Source organism: Rhinolophus sinicus, chromosome 3 (assembly GCF_057876585.1).
Source record: "Rhinolophus sinicus isolate RSI-liver-muscle chromosome 3, RSI-T2T, whole genome shotgun sequence".
NCBI classification, from domain to species: Eukaryota; Metazoa; Chordata; class Mammalia; order Chiroptera; family Rhinolophidae; genus Rhinolophus; species Rhinolophus sinicus.
The window spans coordinates 39081821-39107638 of NC_142503.1; the positions used below are offsets into that span (position 1 = coordinate 39081821).

Below are 25818 nucleotides of genomic sequence, written 5' to 3' on the forward strand. Positions count from 1 at the left end.
CTGAGCAAGATTTGGATAAATGGAATTACTAATGATTTTTAAAGTTAATGGAATGAAACCAGTCAGAATTACCAGATCCAAACAAATGTCCAGCGTGTGTGTGTGTGTGTGTGTGTGTGTGTGTGTGTGTGTGTGTGTGTATTTTTCCCCCCTCCAATTGAGGCTGACTTAAAATTTTGGTACCCCAAAACAAAATATGTATGTTCCAAATTAATCACTGATTTTCAAATACCTGACGTAAGTCAGTCTGGTTTCAATTTGTCTCTTTTTTTTCCTCTGAGGTTCAAGATGAAAAGCTGTTTTCTTTACCACCTGTCCAGTTAGCAGATCTATGTCACCTGCTTGAGCAAAATTTCTAAAACGAGGAAACTTATTTCATCTAGTTTCGACCATGTCTTCCTCTCCCCACCCCACAGGGGACAGTGCACACAGGGAAGGCGTTTGATCCGAGCCCACTGAGGTTGGCCAAATGGAAAGGTTCATTATAGGCAACAACAGCAGTTTAAAAGGCTGTCCCATATAAGAATGACCAGGTCAACTTTTGGAGAGAGTGACTATGGAATACGAGCAACCTTTTGGTTATTCAGAAATATTTATTATGTGGAATTGCTCAGTCATCTACTAACGTGGAAATTGTCAGATTATAGTGTACCAGGTTGGAATATATCTGTAGCAGAACTCTATAATGAGATTTTATAGGCACTTACCTTGCACGCTTCTGTTAATCTTACAGAAGGCTGACTAATCCAATGTTCTCAAAAGCGTCTTGATCCCAGCGTGGTGTCATATTTTAGGTCCAACACATTTATTCTAATGAAGCTTCAGGAAATGGCTTTTATCATGCTATAGAAATTTACAATCAGTACAGTGACTTGAGGGTTAGTTAACTTATGGGGTTGGGGGATCCCTAGCTATGCTAGGATGGACCTAAAAATACTATGCTAATAATATAAACACTGCAGAGTTAAGTCATTCCTGAGGAAGCTAAAAGATCTTTAAAGGTTATTGAAAAGACACTCTCTTATTTAACATTTTGGTATTCACTTTTGAGGCCAGGATTTTGAAGTAGCCTGTCTGTATAAGCATATTTTCTACTTCAAAAGCACAATAGTACGTTATTTAACCTGTGGACTATCCTACATCCCCCTCCAGGTTTGAAGGACACTTGATTTCAATATTGCATTTGGTGGGTTTTTTGCATTTTCATGTTTGAATATTGGGTTAACCTGTATCAGGGATTGGGAAATTATGGTCCATTGGCCAAATCTGGCCTGCCACCAGGTTTTGTCTAGCCCACAAACTAAGAATTGTTTTTACATTACTTTAATGGTTGAGGAAAAAATTAAAAGAATAATGTTTTGTGAAATGTGAAAATTATATGATATTCAAATTTCAAAGTCCATAAATAAAATTTTATTGGAACACATTCATTCTCATTAGCTTACATATTGTCTATGTAAGCAGAGTAGTAGTTGTGATAGAGACTATGGCCTGCAAAGCCTAAAATAGAAAAAGCCCTTTACAAAAAAGTTTGCTCACCCCTGGCCTGTGTTTTGTAAGCTTTGGAATGGAACATACTTCGTCACTTATATCAGTGAAATTGATCATTTAAAAAAGTCTCAATGTAGAATATCATGTTCATAAATAAGAATGGTTTGGAAGTTAAAAACATGAATATATATATAGTTCATGGACCAGCTTCTTGGATAGGGAATTAATAACTTGCTAAAGTTTGAAAAATGTTTGGAAATGGTAGTTACAGTGGTGTGACACAGAGATACAGGAATGCTTAATATAATTGCTGTTATGAGAGTAGAACATTTTAAACTTTGTTTTGGACTTGACAACTTTTCTTCCATTTTTGAGGTGTCTCAGATACATTTTATATGATCACCTCCATCTCACCCTCCCTTGTGTGCTTTTATTTTAATCCAGTGGAGGCTTTGTCTTGCAGTAAACAGTGTGATTATGTTCTTTTCTAACACTTAGTGGTTTTTGGTACTTAAGTGTGTCTAATGGGCTCATACTGAAAGTTGGAATCAGTTCTTTCTGCTGCGTTGCTAGAGAGCATGTGCAGACAGCATTGAGTTGGCATAGTGTAGAGCAAAGTTGTTCTCTCCAACCACCATATATATGGCATACAGTTGGGCAAGTATGTCTAAAATAAGAATGTCTGTGTGATACTTTAGTTCCTCTTCCATACAGTGCCTCAGACCCGAAACCCTCTCTTGTATTAGCTGTCAGTTCTAACCTCCACTAGCCTTTAGTGGGCCAGAGGAGAAAAGGCTATTTATGCTTTTATGGACTATTCGAGCAATCTGGTGTACTAGCCTGCAGCTGCCTTCCTTCACTTATCTTTGTATATCTGAGTTAATAGTAGCAGTGCCATATGCTGGCGTGCTCCAGCAAGACCATATTTATCTATGGGTCTAAAATGTATGGGATCCTCAATACTCTTGAAAACCCACCAAGAAGCTGCCAGATAAGCAAAAAAGAACTCTGAAAAGCCAAAACTAGATGTTACAAAGTCCATGCTCTCAAGTGTTTCTCTTGTTAACTAGTAAAGGAGATCCCAAAAATTCCCCTTAGCACCTGGATTTTTTCCCTCAGAAATCATTTTAAGAAGTCTAGCTATCTAGTTTATTTGAAAAAGACATAGAAGAGGGGAAAGGGTGCCCCGTACAGGCACATGCACAGCCAAGAGTGCCAGCTTGAGAAAGTGATAGCTTGAGAAAGCAAAACCTTAAAAATAAACAGATTCCAGAACTCAACAGGAGCAGTGTGAGGCCATTGGTGTGGGACAAAGCCCCCAAGCCCTCCCAGGGGTCCCTGGAAGGATTGCTGTGTGACTGCCTGCTGACATTTCTAAAGGACTGCGCGCGAGCCACATACTGTTTATTACGCGTTATGTTGTCTTCTCCTAACAGTTCCGTGATGCAAGAACTATTAGATCAACCCTTTTTTTTTTTAAATTTACAAGTAAACAACCATAAGCAGCATTTTATTGAAAATGGTAAGATAGCATTTCAAAAAACTTAATGACAAATATCTTGGCAAAATCCGTTTCCAGAGAGATGTAGCACCCGAAATGTACATTCGGTGAGTAATTGAATAATTAATAGCACAGTTTAATTCTTATAACAGATACAAGAAATCTCCCCCAAGCCAGAAGTGATTGTTTTTGGTGTATTACATAGACAGACTCCCTCGTTAGTGAAAAGAAGGTGGCACAAGTAGGTGATAAATGATCATCTAATGAATTAAGTGACAGGATGATGCTATGCTTGTCCATCTCAGTCAGTCAATTATTTCAAGTATAGACGCATCACATCAGGGACAAAGGAAAGCCTCACATCAAATTTCAGTTTAAGGGAGTGGTTCTTACATTCTAGATTATATATTTAATTTCTTCTGAAATAATTATTCAAATATGATATACATTAAATTATTTTTAGGACCCAACTTTACTGATTAATTAGGAGAGCACACACACACACAAGTCAGAGCATCTTCACATAAAAGGACTTTGTCTTTCCTGGGAGTTAGTCTGTCAAATTTTAATTTCTGCACAAATTTTAGTCTCTGGCACATGTATACACCTATCTCTTTTTTTATTCTTACTAAAAATATTTAAAATATTTAAAATACATACTTTGGAGGTTCATATCAAATAGATCAAACTAATATCATTGAGAACATATTGCTGAATTTATTATATAGAACAGAAAATAAAATTTAAGTGGGTAATATAAAGTACCTAATAGTTAACATTAAATTAATAAGCCGTATTCCCAATGAATAATATAAAAATACACCTTCACTGACACAGAACCTTCACTGAATTAGGGTTTTTTCAGGGGTTAGATACCTGAGCAAAGATCTATATCAATTATTTTTGGGTACAAAAAAATTATTTTTCCAACAAAATTCTTCATAGCAATTCCAAGTTCCCATCTTTCCCTAAGGAGGAAGTCAGTTTAATTAGAACTTAATAATCCTAACTCTTCTGGTGTTGTCTTAAAGTCAGCAATGAAGGGACTGGAATCCCATTTTATTTCATTATCTGTAGACACTGGTGTAAGCTGCACTGATTTCCTAGAGGCAGACCACTCCAGAGGGGTGCTGTGACAATTACGATGTCTATTCCTTGGATTATAGTACAGTTCAGTCTGAAAAAGGAGAGTATGCTCTGAAACAACCTGTGTCCGATGCCACAAGCATCAACAAGATATATAAAAGGATATTCAGATGTTTGTATCCGCGTTTCAGGACAGCCTGGTCCCAGGTATAATTCATCAGTGAATACGTACACGTCTGCTGTATGCATGCGGGATAACTTGGACCATCATCCAGTCCATAGAACAAGTTATTGTCACATAAATGGTTTCAGCACAAGGCCAAACCAAAAAAGCAAGGAGAAACGAAACCTCTAAAGCCATAGAGAGCTTCATCTTGGCAGACCCCCAGCACAGGACTTCTCAGGAGGTGGATTATATCAACTCTTCAACATTCATTTTGTAGTTGAGAAAAGTGGAGAGATTTTCTCTAGCTTTTCCAAGATTCCTCAGTAAGCATGGGAGCTAGGATTTGAACCCAGGTGGTTAGATTCCAGAGTTCATGCCTTTTTCATGGTTTCCAACCCTGACAAGAGAATGGGCAGAGCACAGGGAGGCAAGATAGTATAGTGGTTAGACTTTCTAACCTCTGATCCCAGTTCTTTCATTCTGATGGATTAGCTAATATTTAGTGCGTCCATTGCCTCATTTGTAAAATAGGTCTTAAAGTTGTTTGTACTTCTGTCATGAAGTTGTAAGGATTCCTCGAGACGTGGATGTCAGTAGCCCACTGCACAGCATGTGGTTACTCGAATACTGTATTTCATATAAAATACAATCAGTAACGATTCATAATAGACACCAGTAATTTCTGTATATTTAAAAAGATAGAAAGATGTTCATTAATTTCTAGAAACATTTTACTCAGTTGAAATATTTAAAAAATATTAATGCTTAAAAAGGGGCCATCATTTATTAAAATAAGGATAACTGGCATTGTCCTTAAAATAAGGTAGGATAATTGGTATTGTCATTAAAATAAGTTAGGATAATTGGCATTGTCATTTTAGATAATGAGATGTTGTCTTTCTTGTTGATGTAAACAGTAGAAAAGGGGAAGCAAAACTTGAGGTCTGCCTTTCATTTTCCTTCATGGTGTTCGCCCCTCAACTGTTAAATAATTTTTTTTTTAAGTTAAGTAAATCCATGTATTTTATTCTTACAGAATCGGTGGCATGATATACATACTCCTCTACATTTTTTGCCCACTTAACAATATATCCTGAAGAACCAGCTCTTCCTCACTTTTTTTTTTTTTTTTTAATTGGGGACTATTGGGGAACTGTGTTTCTCCAGGACCCATCAGCTCCAAGTCGTCCTTCAATCTAGTTGTGAAGGGCGCAGCTCAGCTCCAAGTCCAGTCACCGTTTTCAATCCTAGTTGCAGGGGGTGCAGCCCACCCTCCCATGTGGGAATTGAACCGGCAACCTTGTTCAGAGCTCGTGCTCTAACCAACTGAGCCATCTGGCCGCCCCTTAAATAAATTCTTAAAGTTTGGGCTTTGGCTCACGAGGAGGCTTACATTTTTAGTCACCAGTTTGCCTTTTGGGTAAAGAACTGTGGTTTTCTATTATTGGTGTCAGTAGATGAAACAACTCTTATTGCTGGCTGGCTCCCAAGAAAGGACGTATGTCTGGGATGTCATCATAGAATTTCCCTTTGATCACACGCCTGCACAAGATGTGAGTCAGTCATTTCTCTCATGGAGATCTTGCTTGGGTGAGGAGGCAGGCAAGAGTGTCCTTCACCCCAAAGTGTAGTTTTTGCTCTGCCATTTAACAGCTTTGTGAACTTAGTCAAATCATTGACGCCTTCTGAGCCTCAGTTTCATCATTCAGCAGGGCGTAGTAATACCTGCCTGGCTTACCGGAAAAGGCTGGTTTGAAGGAGAGGTGGCATATGATGTGTGAAGGAAGCACCGTGAGAGCTATAACGAAAGGTCTAGATACATTTTAGTTATCGAATAATATTTTGTATATTATGCCCTTTTAAATACTCTAAAGTGCTATACAAATGTTTGTTGGTAGTTTTAAAGTTATAACATCATTTCCTTTGATCACATCTACTGGATGTAGATTCCTGTATTGTTCTAAGATCTGAAGACCAGGTGGTTTTAGTAACAAATGTGGCAGCCCTGGTGAACTAAATCTCCCATATCCTTTTGTAGAATTTTACTCGTATAACAATCAGAAAAGTTTCAATCAAAAAGGTCTTTGAGCATAGGTAAGTGAAAGCCCAAATTTCTATTGCAGAATGAAGTAATTTCATCATTGGATTAAATTGAAGTACATTCTTTTAACCTGCTAATAAATGAGCATTCTCTGTTAACCACCATTTTATATAATAACTAAAAGAAAAAATTCTCAAAATCTGTTGTAATAAATGTGTGCTTTCTGGTTGACCAGAATTGAGTCTTCTGGCATCAGGCTGAGGTGACTTGAAGATTTAGCTGGAGAGTTTTTTGGTTTGGTCCTTCGGGTAGCCCACCTTACAGAGATGTCTGGACTTGGGTAGCCCTCACTGTTTACCCGAAAATAAGACCTAGCTGGACAGTCAGCTCTAATGCGTCTTTTGGAGCAAAAATTAATATAAGATCCGGTCTTATTTTAATATAAGACTAAGTATCATATAATGTAATGTAATATAGTATAAATACTGGGTCTTATATTAATTTTCGCTTCGAAAGACGCATTCTAGAGCTGACTGTCTGGCTAGGTCTTATTTTCGGGGAAACACGGTATGTTTGCTTACTTGAGTGGTGGTTTGTGATTATCCTGACTTCTGGGACATGAGTTTTTCCCCTTGTACATCTCATCAAGCACAACTTATGTTTGTGCAAGAACCACCCACCGTGCTAAATAAGCTACCATTCCTGTCTTTTCTCAGGGACTGGCAGTGTAGTAGGGGAGACATGAAGGTTTAGAACAGTGTTACATTTTTCATGTTATATACATTTTATAATTAGTTTTAACCAATGAATTTATCGTATTGTACATGACCATTCTCTTATTTTGGACATAGGGTTGTTCCAAGTTTTTATTTTATGAATAATTGTCAGTTGAGCATCCCCACCTACTCGGCCCGTATTTTAATAATCACCTAACAGTTTCATACACCAATTACCAGCTCTAGGTACCACCATGGTTTTATATTTTTGCTAATTTAACAGGTTACTAAAAGTTTGCCAAAACAAGTTACCTTGTTTCAACGTGAAAATTGTGGATTACACAGGAAGTTAAATAGTTTCCCATATGTTTGCTTATTCGTTACATTTCCTATTTCATGCATTTTTATCCCTGCCTTCCTCTTCACCTGTTGGTAAAAATGGGCGCAATAGTGGTGGAGGGCAGGAGCTCTGGGGATGGAAGGCCCAGTCCACACCTGGCATTTGCCTCCATGAGTGGGGAATGTGGGCAGGTGCTGGCACCCTGCTGATGTTTTAGTTGCCATTTTGGGAAATTTGGAAGTTTTTTATTTTTAGGAATTCAAACTTTTTCCCATGGTGGTTTCTAAATTTAGAGAACTTTTCTCACATTTCTCACAAGTTTAATACTCAGTTCTACTTTTTTTTCTGGTTTAAAAAATTATTTTATCTCCTCGCTCTACCTAGAGTTTTTTTTCCCCTCTCATTTTAAGGTCTTTTAAAATTGAAGACTTTCCCAAGTGTCTGTACTTATTGTGAAGACGTAACAGACATTCATTCCTCAGGAACTAAATTTCTCATGTTTTAAATTTTAAAATTGGCACTGTATTTGTAGTATAACCGAATGTGTAGAAGTTTATTGGGATAATGATGTTGTTTAAATAATTTGTTAATTTATTTAATGTCTTTACCTACATTTAGGTAATGTCTTTACCTAAATTGCTTTTATTTTAGAGAGAATCAGGTAAGAATTTATTAGGGTAGGCATATTAGCTAGCGTTTGGCATGGTGATTTGGTAGGTTTTGGATATTATAAACAATTTTATTTGTTCAGAAGTAGTTGGTAAGATGTTTATCTTTGATTTTTTACCTCCCCTAAAGGTGAGTTTTATATAGAAATCTGTACCTCAGAGTCACACATGTGGCCTTGTGTACAGGCTGTTCAGGGAGCAATTAGGAGGGCAATCAGTTAAATCTTTTGCCTCAAGGCAAAACCATTAGGTGTGCTGTGTATGAACCTCTAGGGGTGTAAAGAACCAAACCATTCATGTAATCATCAGTTTCCTTTCATTTCAAGGCATCTATAGAACCTTTAATCTGTGGAAGAATCAGGAAGTTGACCTATTGGATCCACAGATTATTCTCTTTCATCTGATTATTTTGAGAAAGTATATTTCAGAATTTACAAATTATTGGTTGAACGTTAGGCATATGAACTTTGAATTTCATTTTCCATTGTGATGTGAGCATCCAAAATTTCTGTTATGAGTTAAATGTATGCAGATCTCTCTTAAGAACACTTTTATGTCTGCATAAAATATTTTTTGAGAGATTTATTATTGATTTTTTTTGTTGACTTATTAGAGATTAAGAGCAAATAAATTCCATTAATGGATGGCCGGCGGAGATTTCTCACTGCCATAATAAAACCATCCTCAGAAATGAGCAGCATTTAATGTGTTCCCTATATTTTGTGGCATTATTGAAAGGTAGGAATTTTTCTTTTCCATGCTACTATTGTGCATAAGTATTATTTAAACATGGGGAAATCTTTTCCATCTTAAAAAAAAATCCTATGACACTGAGCCTTCCCACTCCATTTCTTCTGTCAGTGACCTGTTTTGTTTTTTACTTTTTCATACTCAAATTTCCTGGAAGAGTGATTATACTCCATTTCTTCATCTCCCACTCCCACCCTTCGGCCCTCTGCACTCGGGCCTCTGCCCCTTCCCTCCACTGTGCTGAACCTGCGAAGGCTACCCGTGGTACTAAAAGAGTGGGCTCTCTTCATGCTTCATTTTAGTTGACAGCTCCACAACACTCAACAAAGCTGACCATGCTTCCTTGTAACAGTCTTGACTTCCATAAATCCAAGCTCTCCTGTTTTTTTCTCTTACCTCTCTGCTAACTTGTCTTCTTTGCAAGGTCACCTTCTATCCACTTTTCTGGGCCCTTTTCTTACTCTTGTCTACCCATAAAACTTCACACACCAGCTTCAAATCTTTACTTCTCCTGAGCTCCAGACTCTGTAGTCTAACTGTTCACTGGATGTCTTTGCTTGCTTATCACACTTGTGTCTCAGACTTATTATTTTCCTTGCAAACCTGCATTTTCCTATGTATCCCCTTGTTCTGTAAATGGTACCACCATCCACTGAGTTGTTCAAGCCAGTGACAATCATCGGTGTGTTAACCATTTCTACCACTTGAGTATCTCTTAAGCAAGTCCCTTGTTCATTACTGCTGCTGCTACCCAAGCTCCAACCATCACTGGTCGGGTTCATTGCAATAACTTGTCCGCTATCTCCCCTTGCCACACTGTAACTAACTCCTCCTCTATGCTGTACACAAATGACTTTTAAAAAGCATCATCATCATGTTCTTTCCCTATTTAAAATCCCTTTAAAGCCAAAGGCTAAAAATGATTAAGATTATCTACAAGGTTCTTCATGATCTTGTCCTGCCTCATATCTTGCTCCCCGGACCCTTCAACAGAGAGGGCATGTTTCTCTTTTGATACCTAAGATTTGTAGCATTTAAATTACAGGATGTAGTAGAAATGAATGTTTTGGTTTTTAAACATCGCTTATACAAATTATTGTTCTCCATAAAGTATTTTTTATTTATATATAAACAGCCCAGTTTATGCATATATATAGCCACTGAGATATAGTATATGTTACGATGTTTGTAAATTATAAATATTAATGTAAAATGTTGTTTCTATTTTTTGTTCCCATCCATCATTCCTTTTGCTTCCATGGACATGATGATAAAAGATACTATACATGTGGTAACAATTCTATAGGAATGTTGAGGTAGAATGGACATGATTTTCCAATTTGGAGTGTCCTTTGAATAGGAAATTAGGAAACAGTCCATAAAACAAACCATTATGATAGGAGTGATGTGTTCAGAACAAAAGGCTGCTTAGAACCTGGTCTGGATCATTTGTCTTCTTCAGTTCTTTATTCCTGTGACTTTAGCTTCAATTTTTAGAAAACATATGGTGACCATGGAATTATTTCCTATTTATGTTTAATTTATGGATAAACTCTGTGAATATGCTATTTTAACAGTACTTCTGGCATTCATAACATTTTTCATTCAACCCTTTTGTCTGTAGGAGCAAAGTTAATGCCACACCTACTATTACCTGTGAGAAAGACCGTAGTCTTGTGATTGGAGACATGCGCATATGGAATTTGAATGCTCTAGCGAACTCATGAATCAATACCACTCATACTCAGTGGAGCAAAATTGCTAGTCAGGAACATTCTGAAAAAGAAAGTAACAACAGGTGGGACCAGGCCCACTGGATATTAAAAGGTATTAGTAAGCTACATTAATTAAAACTGTGTGATGAAGGTACATGTGCACATCTACCGATGAATGGAAAAAAGATGAAGACGCGAATGACACCCCAAAACACATACAGGACGTGATAAAATTGGTGTCTCAAATCAGTGATGAAATTAATTCAGTAAGTGGTGTTGGGATAACTGGGGAGCCATCTGAAAAACAAAGTTGGGTCTATAATTCATGCTTCCATACAAATGAATTTTAAGTGAATCAATTTGAAGTTTAAAAAGCAAAGTCACAAAGGAACCAAATTGGGGAGAAATTTTTTTTCTTTTCTTTTTTTAAGATTTTGTTGGGGAAGGGGAACAGGACTTTATTGGGGAACAGTGTGTACTTCCAGGACTTTTTTCTAAGTCAAGCTGTTGTCCTTTCAATCCTAGTTGTGGAGGGTGCCGTTCAGCTTCAAGTTGTTGTCCTTTCAGTCTTAGCTGTGGAGGGTGCAGCTCAGCTCCAGGTCCAGTTGCCGTTACTAGTTGCAGGGGGCACAGCCCACCATCCCTTGCGGGACTCGAGGAATTGAACTGGCAACCTTGTGGTTGAGAGCCCACTGGCCCATGTGGGAATCAAACCGGCAGCCTTCGGAGTTAGGAGCACGGAGCTCTAACCGCCTGAGCCACCGGGCCAGCCCGGGGAGAAATTTTTTATAATACAGGATTGTTTTTCCAACTTTGACATAAAACTCTGAAGCAATTAAAAAGATTCATAAATTGGGTTTTATAAAAATTGAAAGTTCCTGCATATCAAAAACTAACACAAGCAAAGTTAAAAGACAAGTTGAAAAAACATTTACAACTCATCAAAGATAATTGGCAAATTTCATTAATGTGTCAAAAATTTCTACAAATCAGTAAGAAAAAGACCAACAATTCAGTAGGAAAATACGCAAAGGCTACGTATGGAGATTTCACAGAAATAAGATGTAATTAGCTCTAAATCTAAAGGTGCTCACTTTAAAGAGAAATACAAATTAAAACCATACCAGATGCCATTTAAAACAAAACCTATCACGTTGATAAAAATTTAACGTTGTTAGTCGGGGTATGGAGATAGGCACTCACACATCCCTGGTGGGAATATACATTGGGACAGTGTTTATGGAGTGTAATTTGACAGCATCTATTAGAATTATAAATGCACAGACCCAACAGTTTCACATCCAGGAATTTATCTTATGCTAAATTGAAATGAAGTACTTTATTGAAGCATTGTTTTTAGTAGCGAAACACTGGAAACAAATGCTCATTATAGAGACTGGTTAAGTAAATGATGGTCCATCCATGTAATGGAATGCTGCGAAGTTGGAAGGATGAGGACACTGTAGTGATGTTGGAATGATGTTGTGTGTGTTAAATGGAAATAAGATGTAGAATAGTGTGTGTTGTGCTGCCATTTGAGTAGAAAGGAGAAGAAATATACAAGCATTTATTTACATGCTGCTTGTAATGTGCCTGTAACATCTTTGGAAGGATTCACAATGAAATGATGTGTATGTTGCCTTGAGAGGTTGGGGGCAGGCATACCCTCTCAAGGTTTTCAAAAAGTTGTAAGCCATCATAAACATTAACTAATTAGAAAGGTAAATAAAGAACAGTTCGGAAGTTAACATTAAGTCTTTATATTCAGTTTATCAATTGAGAAATGTTTTTATTTCTTACTGCAATTCCTTGGGCTAGACCGGGTGAAGGGAATTCTTTTTCTACCCTGGGAACAATCTTTTGGATTTGTGGAGTGTATTTTATTGCTTCTCTTTTCTTTTAAATCTTTATTGTCTAAACTACTGCACAGAAGTAGACTGTCATCTTAAAATTGTAGGAATTTACTTGTGGTCAAGTAATCCATTGCCTTTTACAGTTTCATTTGTCCAGAGGGTCCTTCTAGTAGTTTTGAGTTGATAACTGTATGAAGACAAAGAATTTGATACCACAAAAACCTGAAGTCCTTTTTTTCTAGTGCATATTGGAAAAAGAGCTCTTTTAGGGATTTTTTATTTCCATTGGTTTTCGTCTTGTGAGGGATGTCTTTCATGAGGTTTATATTGTATTTGGACTCAGCTTTAATAGACTGTCAAGGGAAAACTCAAAGCAAGATGCACCTTCTGTATGCAGTGCCTTTCCATGACAATAAACGCCCCCCTCCAAAATTTTTTCTACTCTGGTAATATGCTGAACATGGACGTATTCTCACCTGTAGCTTGACATTATTAGCATGTCCAAGTCCTAGTGTAGGTAGGAGATCCAGTTATTGCTATTCAAAAGGAACTAAAAGTGTGACCACACTTTGAAATTCAAAGGACTATTAACAATGCAAATGCTAAGTTACTTCTGATAGACAGTAAACAAAATGTTAAGCCTGTTTGATTTTTAAAATGAGAAAATGGTTTTGCCTGTTTGTTATGACTGAATAGCTTTGGGACTATTTTGCTCTGTTTATCACTGTCCTCACTTTGTATAGCTTTAAATTATTCTCAGGATGGACAGTCAGCAGTAGTTAAATACCCTCTTGTAGTAGAGCTCCAGAAAAATGTCCCTGAAAATTAGCATCTGTAGAATGATTTGCTCACCACATTTAAGTCTAGTTTTTGAAGATGTTACTATTATAATGTCCATTCACAGTTCTTTGGACTTCAAATCTTGACAAAACTGCGGGTATTGAGTGTATTACTGCACCAGGGTCAGTCTCCTCTGTGTAGTCTAGAGTCCTTTCTGGATGTCAGGTCAGGAGGTGGAGGTGCAGGAAATGCTGAGCTGGGTAGGACTGTCCGGCACACACAGTAAGATATTCAACAAATATTTGTTTATGGAAAATATTGATGGGAGACCCAAGAGGATTATACTCCTGTGCATTGACCATTACGTCTTCTTCAACAGTGACTTTTGCTCCCTGGTTTTTGTGCCCGCAGTTACCACCCCTTAGTTTAGAACTCCTTCATGTGTTCATAGACATTTGTTCCTTATAGCTGTAATAGATATACTTGTGTAATAGAATGAATCATTCTAGGACTTACTTTTAAAGAATATCATTGCAAATTTTTTTACAGTGAAAATTATCTTCAAATTTTTCTTTTGCATATGACAGTATTGAATTTACTTAAAATAAGGTACACGTGTCCTGCACAAAGAGCTCAGAGTAGCTAATGTTGTGTTACAAGTCATGGTTTCATCTTAAAGTCTGAAGGACGGCACACACATGCCTCAGTGGTGAGCAGTTGTCTGTCGTTTATTTTGTTCTATTCTGTGACATTTGGCTTCTTGGCGGAAAACTAGCGTACAGTTTTTTGATCATCAGAGTGATATATTTTTCTCTGTTAGCTGGAACTCCATATAGTCAACTTTTGAATGCCACAAGAAGGGCTTTTCTTCTCCTTAGTAATTGAGGCATTTCTGCAGTGTGGGGTGAGCAGACCCCTCCATAGTACTTTATGTAGTTCACTGTGTGGATAAAGGTAATACAATCCATTCAAAACAAACATAAAATTTACTAGGGCTTTTCATGTAGAGGTGGAATGTAGATGAAGTTGGCTGTAGCTAACATGTGTTATACTAGTAAAGGTCCACCTGCTAAACTTTTTGTTCTTTGTTGAGGGATAGAAAGTAGAGTGATACAGATATGCTGGGGAAATGAGAACTGGAATGCAGGCCAAAAGCTGGTCTGTTCCAGATGAATGCAGCCAAGACTAAGTAGCATCATGTTCATCTGATAGACAAGTGTGGCTGCTGGTGGTTGGTCCTCTGTGCTCGCTTAATGCACCTTCTCCCTCTCCCTACGCATAGCGAGCTGTTAGTCATTTGGTGATAAAATAGCCACAATGCACATCTTTTCTATTTTGGAGCAGAAAGAGATAATCCTTTCCACTTCAATTTTTCTCTGATATTTTCACAAAGGAATTTTGTGAGTACCCTACTGCCTTTGCTTTTGGCACTCCCATCAAATCTCAAGAGATGCATTTATATTTATTATTAGGTATTCGCCAGTAGTTGACAGCAATCAATGTCAAGATTAACTAGTCTCTTATGGAGCCAATTCTTGTTCTTCAGCAGTTTTTATCAGTTTTCCTAAAGTGCTACACCATAAGCAGTAAAGTCACGATGCCTTCTTTGTAGAAAGAAATTTGGTGTTTGGGATGGTTGGGGAGGTGGGTAGGAAATTTGAGGGAGCTAATTTGCAGTGGATTCAAATATAGGATATCCAAAAAGTCAGGAAATGTAAGGTGGTAGTCTTATTTTTAAACAGCATATTAGTTTTACTTTCAAATAATATGCTCAGTATAATTTTCTTTAACCTCCAAACACTTTTCCAGGTGAAGTTTCTCTAAATTTAGAGCAGTGAATCCACTTCTTAATTGGAAGGAAGGAAGTACAGTAAATAAATTGTGTCCAAAAAGTCTGGACACAGAAGGAAAATGGTATGCTTAATGATCGAGTGTATTATTTGAAAATGTATTACTGTTTAAAAATAAGTTTATCCCATTTTTAAAAAAAATTTCAGACACGCTGTATTTTGTTTCTATTTAGGATTCCTTTTCCTTTCAAGTTTCAGGCATAGTGCTAAAATAACTGTATAGTCAGCAGAGAGATGGGGAAGGTTGGGACTACACACACCTTCAATTTAGGGAGGTGGGAGAATAAAGAAAGGCAGATAACGGGAGTAGAGGATGGTGTATGGCTGTCCAGCTGGCTGGCTTTTCGCTCCAGGAACTGGCTGAGTCATGATTGAAATCTTGATCTTGTTTTGAGTGAATGAAGGCCTGGGAAGCATCACAGTATTATTTTAATATTTATTATTTTAATCTGGTACCCAGTGATGTATAAAAACATTTTCTTATACATACTAGTACCTTTTGGGATTGGCTTAAGTAATATATCATCTTAGTTAGAAAAATGATGCTGAAATCAGTAATATTTCTGAGGAGAACTACTACTTTAATGACACTTTAAAAATTTGCCAGATAAGTATCAGGTTTACAGTAAAGTGCTGCTCTCCTTGCTAAAGCAGAGAATCTGTTTTTTATTGGTATCTTCCAAACTGATGAAAAGTTTTTAGAACAAGTGTAGTGTGAAAAGTTTCCATAACTCTGTGAGTCTGAGCAGAGAGAAAGAATATCACCACCCTCACAAAACCTTTATGAATAGATGCTTTAATCTTTTACAGTTGAACCTGAATTCATGAGATTACAGGGTTTAGAAAATGTTAAGATTGACAGGTGACCAATTGGGCTACGCGGGCATAATTTCTGTTTGCTGGGTAGAACTCAAGTGTTGGAGTGACTGCATTTAGACAGGATGCTGGAAACTTTGTGTCCCTCAAGCTGCTTAAATACATTTTAGATCCATTGAGCCGCATGTAAATGGCATTCTTTTCATATTTTTAACACTCTAGCCCTCTATTTTGGAAAATCTTATGAGGAAGATCCTGCAGTCATAGGGTTTGAACAGGTGGTTTGTACAGCCCCTTCCGTTTCTGGGATGAGTACCATCTCCTGTCCCAAATGGAAGAACACCATGGATGGGATGCAACCCACCACTGCTTAGTGGTGTTTGGTATACTCTATTTAAAAGGCAGAGAAAGATTATCATCAAAAGTGGTAAAAACAGAAACATTTTAGTATTTAAAGGAGTTCTCCCAAGCCAGTGTGTGCTGCCAGGTTGTCAGGGAAATGCTCGGTTCTCTTGAGTTTTAAACCACCTTTATAGATGATCGCAGTGGAAGCTTAACTATTAGGTGGGTACAAAAGTAATTGTGGTTTTTGCAGTTATTTTTAACCTTTTACACTGCAATTATTTTTGCTCCAACCTAATATTTCAGGGCAGCATGATAAGAAAAATAAGAAAAGACATCACGATTTAATAGAAAGAACACTTGCTTTGTAGTTGGACTGGTGTTTGGATTCTGGTTCTAGCACTTACTACCTTTGTGATCTAGGCAAATTATTTAACTTTTCTGGGCCTCAGTTGAGTTAATTGAGATAATGTGTGTCCAGTACCTAGGCCAGTGCATAGGTGCTTTATCCGTGTGACTGCTCTTTTCCTCCATCATTCTTCATGGCAGAATGCACATAGTCTGTATAGCACATGCCTCACGTAACCAGGCAGAGTAGTTGACTTGGCTCCACCATCGACAGTTCTCCTGATCTCGCTTCTTCTGAGCCTGCTCTCAGCCCTCGTGCCCTAGGACTGGAGGGGTGCTAGGCATGTTACCGTGCCCACTTACTGGGGTCTTACGGAGCAGTGAATCTGTGTCTTTTCAACAGTAGCAAATACACCAGGCTGCTGGGACCTGGTCAGATATAATTTATTGCCAGTTCCAGATAGTGGGGTTTGCATGCACGCTGGAGAGAGAGCCCACTGGGAGTGGTGGGCCTGGTAGGCACAGGAGATAGTGGGAACAGTGAGTGGCCTTGTCGCCCCAGCAGTTGAACATTGTTAAAGATGGGAAAATCGCAAGCTAAAGATGGGAAGTATTTGCGGCCTAGTCTGCATTGGCTTTTATACATTACATACTAATTGAGAACACATTTTTATGCTTTGAAGTTGTGCGAAGCTCTCCTGCCTACATTCCAGATTGATGTCTATCTGCCCCGAGCTTGCCATTTGTTTAAAATACTCCACCAGGGAAACACAGACCTCGGAGAGACCTTTGGTTTGTCCCCTGTGCATCAGTGGGTATTTTTCTTCCTGCTTCTGAGTGATTTTGCCTTTGCCTTTGTGCCTTGGCAGGTTTTTTTCCCCTCCTCTCTGTTTAAACAAGGATTAATACTTTCTTCGGTTGAGCTTTTTTATGTGGATGGGTGATTGTAAAGCTTTTTCTCAGCAGGTGTGGAGCAATGAATAGTCTTCTTAATTTCATTTTTTGATTTACATTTTTTATAACCTCTTTTGCAACAAATGGTGAAACTCCATGTCCATACTCTCTTTCAGTCAATAGTTAATGGTTTTTCCATACTTCCCAGCTGCTTATCATGGGCACAGCTGACAAAACCAGAAGAGCCTTTCCAGTAAGGTGAGCTGAGCTGGCGTTTGCGTAGGACAAAGGGTTTTGGTATAGAATTAGGGCTTTGACAAAGTGAACAAATGTAAAGGCAGCTGGAAACTTGAGTGTTGCTAATCAGGAATATATTTCGCGATTCTGAAGTTTCTAAAACGTGTACTTAAGCAAAATAATCCAACAGCTTGTGTTTTAATAGATTTTCCTGTTTTAAAATCCCTTGTGTGGATTTTAAAAATGTTTTTCATATCTTTGAATATCTTACTTTCTCAAAGAACATTACTAACTCATTTTCTTATATTTTTGCATCCCAACAAAATTATGATTTACTTTTGAGGCTCTTCCCCCATTTGCCCTTGCCAAATGCCCTGTGTCCAACTCAATTATGGCAGATCCCTTTATCTTTAGTTGCTAAGACTCTTTTCAAGGGATCATTTGCTTTTATTGTTTTATTTATGACATCGATAATGAGCACTACATAGAGTTCAAAGGGGCTTGTTCTGACTATTGAGAATTTACTTCTCTGCTGGTAGTTGCTTGTGTCTGAAAACAGCTTTTTACAGTAGATTGGCCATCTGCTTTTGGGAGAAATACGCTTGCCCCAAATCAACAAATGGGTAATATCAGTAATAAGATACAGTAAATGTGCCATCTCCAAAAAACAGTATGTTTACATAAGTTGCTTAAAATCCAGGATTGTGTCCATTCCATGTTCTCTTCAATGCCTCATGCTGGAGAAACTTACAAATATTTTAATTAACAATTTTGCACTATTAAAAATAATGGAATATTCTAAATGTAGGGAAACAGTGAAAAGGGTAAAGAATACTTGCGATTCAAGTGCAGAAGTTTAACATGATAGGAAAAGTGCTGTTTTAAACAATTGGGTGCTTGTAACAGTCTCTTCTCTAGAAGGGTAAAGCAAAAGCACTTCACAGGTTGAACACTCTACAGATGTATTTAAAGATTAGTTTGAGTTAATGGCCTGTCACAGCTGCTCTGAAAAACAAAACAAAAACACCTCCCAAACCATCTCTTCTTCCTTTTCCTTTTCCTCTTGAAAGATGGACGTGGGAGCAATTCACATTTCAGAACTTAGCTTGATGAGTATAACTCCTTGAAAACCCACTATTACTAGCTGAACAGCTCCCCACATACCAAAATGTTTTTTAAATGTAAGAAACATTTTGCATTTATATTGTCTTTTCAAATTGGGAACTATTTGGAATGCTATAGAGGTGACACTCGTTCTCGGAGAGGTTCATAGTGCGCCTGGCAAACTTGCTGAATGGTGATGATGCTGTAACAATAGTAATAGTCACGACCGTTACAGGAAGTGCTACAGACTGTTCTAAGGGCTTCATGTGTATTAATGTAAATTAAGAGATACAGTAAAGAACCGCGGCACAGACAGTAAGTGGCTTGCCCATGGTCACACAGCTGGTAAATGGCACAGCTGGAATTTGAGCCCACACAGTGGCTCAAAAAATCTATTCTCTTAACCACTTCATTATGTAGTGACTGAGAGGCTTTCAATTTTCTTGGGTTAGAATTGTGACTTTGGGTGTTCTGCTACTAGAAACTCTTAAAATGGAAATCTATACTGTTTACGCAGAAGTAGAAATAACTGTGGAATTCTTAATTTGGTTTTGTAGTCAGCAAAAGCATCGCCTTTAACTTGTCTTTTGAATCATTCTAGATCAGTGTTTCTTTATTCTTTGTCACTTAAAGACCCATAAATGCATTTTGGCATTCTGGGGCACTTATCCCCAGACTCAGGTGGGGAAGAGAAATGAGGGAAGAGACAAAAAACTATGCAAGTCACCATCTGTCAGTGAAATGCTGGTCTGTTCTCCTGCCCCTGAGGCGCTCTCTGTGGCTCCTGCTCGGGAGAGTTCCTCCCACATAGTGGAGGAAGGCCTTCTCGCCTGGTACCACATGTGTAAACGGAAGTGGAAGTAGACTTTTCTTGCTGCTCTTAAGAACTCTGCAACTGAACAGAGAAGATAGGGGAGTGAAAAAGTATGCCGTGATTCAACAACTAAATGCATTTGGAAACTATCTTGTGGAGCTGGAAAAAACTCACGTTAAGAGTCTCAGAATACGATTTTGATGGATTTAAATCCATCTGTGTCTGTCTGCTCTGTGTCTGTGTCGGTCTTCCGTGCAACTGTCAGTGTTGTCATTACAGGTTATAGCAGGCCCCAGATGTATCTTGATGAGGACATGCTGGGCCGACAGTAATTCCTTAGCCACGTGCCACGTATGCACTAACCTTGATGTACAGAAGGTACTTGTGGTTTTTGATCTGGAAACTAACAAAGCAGTCCTTTGGCCAATCTGGGAAAATTCTGTATTAAGGGCGCGCCAATAATGACATTTCCTGTGGGCATCTGCATCATGAAGCCGATGTAAATCCTCCCTTCCTCCCTCCCTTCTTATTTGCTACAGAGCTCCCTTTCTTCATCTTCATTTCCTATTGCCTTTCCGTGACTCTCCATGCCTGCCAGTCTGTCTATCCACCTATAGTATGTCCTACCTTCTCGAAAGAATTCAAGTCTGCTATAATGAAGATACTATGACACTTCAGAATTGTTTACCATATTTATTTTTAAAAGTTCTTTTTTCCCCCTCAAGAACTATTCATTTTGATTAAGGAAGTTACTATAAGTAACATACATTGCTTATATTTTTATGCCTTTTTATAAGGAGGAAAATTACTAGAATTCAGAAATAATGTGACTAACATTGTGCCCAAATCACAATTTTTTTTTTTAGCTTAAATTCAGGTACCTTATTCCAACCCCCTTATTAAACCTGAGCTTATGACAAATATTTTTGTGTTTTTCTCAATTTTTTTTTAAAGTGAAAATGCGAGTTCCTATTCCCTTGTGCTTTTCACTTTGTCTTTGCCTCTTGCTTTGGAGAGCCCCCACATGGTAACATTTTTGTGAAGGAGCATTGTCAATTGGATAGCAATTTCAAAAATAGTGTTTTCAAAACTTCTTGGGCCAAGGCTCCTTTTGCTGTCCGGTGTGCTTTTATAGGGCTGCGCCCGTTTTGCATATGTGTTCCTTCAAGATTGTATATTTCTCATTGATTGACATGCCACTGTGTTTTAAAATTGAAAAGTTAATGAAGTACTTCTTCCAGATTAAGAAACTATTTGAAATTGATAGGGTGATTGGAACTATATGTAAGATATCCTTATGTATAAATATTCTAGCTTTCAGATTGTGTTTTCTAGTTGTATTGACGAGTTTACAGAAGATCAAAGAAAGGCTGATTTCTCTGTTACAGCAGACAGATGGAAAGCAAGCACAGTTGCATGCAGGCTAGCTACGCACGTGTACCTACGTGCCCTTTTCTCCCTCTTACCCTCTGAAATGGGCTTGGAGATATCTGTGCTTATGCCGGAGTGTATTTTTCAAAAAAAATTTTTTCTCATGAAAACATCAGTGTTTCTCTAGAGAATTCAGGCGATATAGAAAACTGTGAAGAAGGAAAAATCATGGTTTTAACAGTTTGGTATTATGGGAATGATCAGTGTCAACAGTGTGGTAATATGCATGCATTTATGCCCATGTACACATATGTGAACATACACATACCGTGTTTCCGCGAAAATAAGACCAAGCCGAACAGTCAGCTCTCGTGTGTCTTTTGGAGCAAAAATTAATGTAAAACCTTGTCTTATTTTACTATAATATAAGACCGGGTATACGATACGATACGATACGATACGATATCCTGTCTTATTTTACTATAAGACCAGGTCTTATATTAATTTTTGCTCCAAAAGACACATTAGAGCTGATGGTCCGGCTAGGTCTTATTTTTGGGGAAACATGGTACATGCACTCTTATTTAGACATACAGGACCAAAATGGTCCAGATTGCTGGACTTTAGGTTCTTGTGTCTGTTTCATAAAACTCTTTTCTTAATCTGTAGGGAGCTTGGAAACAAGATAGCCAACCGTATTATATGATGTATAAAATAAAAGCAAGCAACTCCTGAGTCAAAATCTGTGGAGTAGTGTTCTAATTATAGGAATAGGCTAGAGAAGTTGTTGACTGGTTGAATTTAGCATAGGTGAGGACTTTTTTTTATTTTGGGGCTATTATTTTATGTCCACGTTCTGCTGGATTATTTCTACTACAAAGCAGCAATTTACTGCTGAAAGTAGGAGACAAGGCCATATAAATTGAGATAAAAGTCAAGCATTTATGATTTAAAACAAATCCCTTCAGGTTGGCGGAATTGCTGGTGAAGTGTCTGCCTCCTCACCTCTTCTCTGCTTGGCGTTAGCCCACCTGTAGCGCTCCTCCTTGCGGACATGTGTCCTGGTCTGCACATGCTCCCTGGGCTGCCGGCGCACTCCATGGCTTCTCCAGGGCTGGTCATGGAGGGAGTCATTCAGGACTGGACTGCTTGTGCCCTGGCAGCCCCTGCGTGGGCAAAGTTCCCTGGGGTAGCTGAGCCCTGGCCTGCTGAGCAGTACTGGGTATGCAGAGTGTGGCAGACCCTTTCTCCATCTCGGAGCTCACCTGGTGGCAAGTAACAGGGCCTGAAGGCATGTAGTTGACGGACACTGCACTGAGTACCCTCTGAGAGGTGTGTACGAGGAGTTACCAGTTCTTCCTGGGGACCTGTGAGGGCTTCCAGAAGAGAGGGGGAAGCTGGAACCAGTGGTGGGAAATGAGAGTGGGCTTTTACGAGGGGGAGAGGTGGTTGGTTAGAGGGGAGGGTGTGGAAACACTTTGTAGGCAGCAGATAAAGCTCCTGCTTAAGGGTGAGGTAGGAAACAGTTACTTCCCTTATGTGATTCAGATTCCTTACAGCTTCCATGGCTGGAACTCCGTGTCGGAGGCGGCGGGTGGTGGGAGCAGAGGAGATGGTATAGACTGGCCGCTCCTTAGTGGGTCTTGGTGCCATGGTGCGGAGCGGGACGTGATCTTCTGGTGATGGTGGGGAGCCCTCAGGAGGCTTTCATTAGCCTTGCGCCTTGCTTCATGGGCGCAGCCCATGAGGAGCAAATGAAAGCTTGTTGTGTTCATTTCATGGAGTGATAAATCCCATTTATAAGTCAGGGGGTGTGCTGAACATTAGTACCAGAGGGCGTACATTTATGATGTGACTCATCTCTTCAGCAAGGCTCCCATGGACTGTAAGGTGAGTAGAAAGACTTATTTAATAAAGGGGACACTATTTCAGAAAGGTGCTGAGAAAACTGCCGGCAGTTCAACGTGGTGAAGGGATACAGATGTGGGGGGTGGCACAGGGTGTGTCCTTTGCACAATCTTGCCTGACAGGCCACCACAGAGCAGTCATTGCCCAGGGCAAAAAAGACCGTGTGCTGTGCATTGATTCCCACCCTCCCCCCATTCATACCTGCACACAGATATGGATCTGTCAGGGTGTCATCTTTGAATACTGAGTTAAGCAATATCAGAGTTAAGATAAAAATCAATGGCTTAATTGATTAAATGAGCACAGGGCTAGACATGTGATAACTCAGTAAATACTTAATTGATTTTTTAAACCTGACTTTAAAACAAAATGGATTTCAAAAATTGAAAAACACTTGGTTAAAAAGTTCTAGATTTTTTTAAATGTATTTGTAGAGATTAAGATTCAGAATTTTTAATTTATAAATTAAGACATTTTATTCACTTTACCTGTTAAGCAAAGTTTTATAAGTAAGACGCAATACCGTATTTCCCCGAAAATAAGGCCTAGCTTGACCATGAGCTCTAGTGTGTCTTTTGGAGCAAAAATTAATATAAGACGCAGTCTTATTTTACTATAAGACGCAGTCTTATTTTACTATAAGACTGGATGTAATATCATATCATATCATATCATATCATATCATATCATATCATATCATACCATACCATACCATACCATACCATACCATACCATACAATACAATACAATACAGTACAATACAATACAATACTGGATATAATATAATACTGGATATAATTAATATAATACTGGGTCTTATATTAATTTTTGTTCCAAAAGACGCATTAGAGCTGATTGTCCGGCTAGGTCTTATTTTCAGGGAAACACGGTAGGTCGTGAACTACGTATATTAATAAACTGATATTAAAGTGTTCTGAGAATTTATTTTTCCATAAATTATTCAGATGGAGTAAAGAAAATGGCTTTACTTGGTGGGGGTCAGTGGGTTGTTTACTTGAATACCTTATTAAGCTTTACTCTTTTTTGAGGGGTAGGTGTTGGTTTAAGGCATTCTAAATCAGTGTGTTGCTTGGAAACAAAAAGTCTGGAATGTTTGTGCTTCTTTACAAGTCTATCACATACACTGAGATGAGAAAGTCCAGTCTGGTAGTTGGAGGCAGACATGACCTTGGGCAGGATGGACAAGGTTGGACTTCCTTGAGCTTCCACCCCGGATGTCTTATTCATCTCTGTCACTTGCATCTTCTTTTGCAAAATTACCACAATAACGCTTAACCCTCCTGACCTTACAGGTCTATTGTGAGAATTGAATGTTCTCATTCAAAGGTGAATAAAACATTTTATTTAGCTTGCAAAGTGCTGTACCAATGTAAGATGGCAGTGTGGCAGTGTTAGGTGTCAGATTTTTTGTTTTTCTGGCAGAGCGTATTTTAACTTCAATCAAGTTAGTCTGGTTTAAAAAGTAAATAGTTTAAAGACAAGGGAAAGAAACCTATATTTACAAATAAATTAATTAGACATTTTATAATTTAAGTTTTTGGTTAAAATTTTTACTTGCTGCTGAAAAAAACATTTAGAAAAAATTTTTTTTCTAAAGGGGGTGGGTTTAAATGAGTTGTCTTTCTAATTGTCTTCCAAATATTCCTTATTAAATTTTTGAAATGGAGATAGTTAATCTCTTAGGAGGATTATAAGTATAATGCCCATAAATTTGTTTATCTTTTATAGTTTAAAAAATTGTTTTTTATAAGTTAGAGAACTGCTCAGAGAGGTTAATGACTTACTTATGATTGTCCCAATAGTAAGTAATTTGAGGAGACCTGGAATTTTGACTTGTTGCTTTATTGTCAAAATCTGCCTGAATTTATTTGTGGTACAAAGTAAGTATGTTATTTAGTTTTGGACATTGATTTAGACATAGTCTATAAAAAAAATACTCAGTTAGTTCTGAATGTATTCTTCCACCCCAAATAACACATTATCTCAATTGTATGCAATACATCTTAAAGTATCGTCCAAAAATGTGTTTGTATAGAGCAATAATCAAAATGAGTTTTCTTAACGTAAAAAAATTTAAATGCATTGGATTTATCACTAACAAATTTGATCTTAATCAAATTCACCTTGAGTGTTATATTAGGAAATTAGTGAAGTGCTGGGGAGCGGGGCGGAGGTGGCTGCTGTGACTAAATTGCATTTCACAAGAAAAATGGCAGTTTGTTTTGTTGGTTTGCACGGGCTGTGACTCCTCAGCCCTGCAGCGGGGGCCCTTCGGGGACTATGGCACACGCAGCCCATCAGTGATAGCCAAGCTCTTGTGAGGTGACTTCTGAAGGGGACGAGTCCTTTCTGCCTGTTTATTGGATATTTCTAAGTGTAGAGAATGGGCTCTGTGGCCCAAATCCATTTAATCCCTATTGAGAGGGAAAAGAGAAGAGTTTGATCCCATTGCCTAGCACAGAAAACAATAAAAATTTAACCATTATTAATGTAACTATTAGAGGCTTTCCAGTTTATAACACAGGAAGTTCGTTTTCATGTCTACACTTAATCTGTACTGCTGTCATTTATGCCTCTGGTGTTACAGCAGCATCTCAACAGTATTTCTAAGAATGACGCTTCATGCCGTCTGGTATCTGTGAAACTCTTGAATAAACTTGGGCCCCACTCCCTTGCCTTGCAGCCCAAAGCATCACTCTTCTTGAGCAAGCCGGCTGGCAGCATTGTATAACGGTTAAGGTTGTGTGGACCTGGAATTCTGAGTTTAAAGCCTGGTCATTGCTCTTGACTTTGGGCTGGTAACTTAATCTCTTAAAGCCTTGTTTTCTTCATTTATAATATTTACTGTATCGACATGCTATGAAGGACTTAGCACAGCCTCTGGCACCTGGGCAGCCCCAGCAAAGGGTCATTAAGATGGTGATTTTTTTATGATGAAACCAAGCATTGTGTGATTTCAGTTCCGAGAATAATTTTTTGTCTGAGTTAGGGAGCAAACTGAATTTG

General features: G+C 38.3%; 1 protein-coding gene and 1 pseudogene across 1 annotated transcript in view; one reads left to right on the forward strand and one right to left on the reverse strand.

Annotated features, from left to right (window-relative positions):
• The window catches only part of ZSWIM6 (zinc finger SWIM-type containing 6), a 183982-nt gene that overhangs the window by 29297 nt on the left and 128867 nt on the right, over window positions 1–25818 (forward strand). The gene's annotated exons all lie outside the window — the stretch shown is intronic.
• LOC109453680 (oocyte-secreted protein 2-like) lies at window positions 3960–4747 on the reverse strand (annotated as a pseudogene).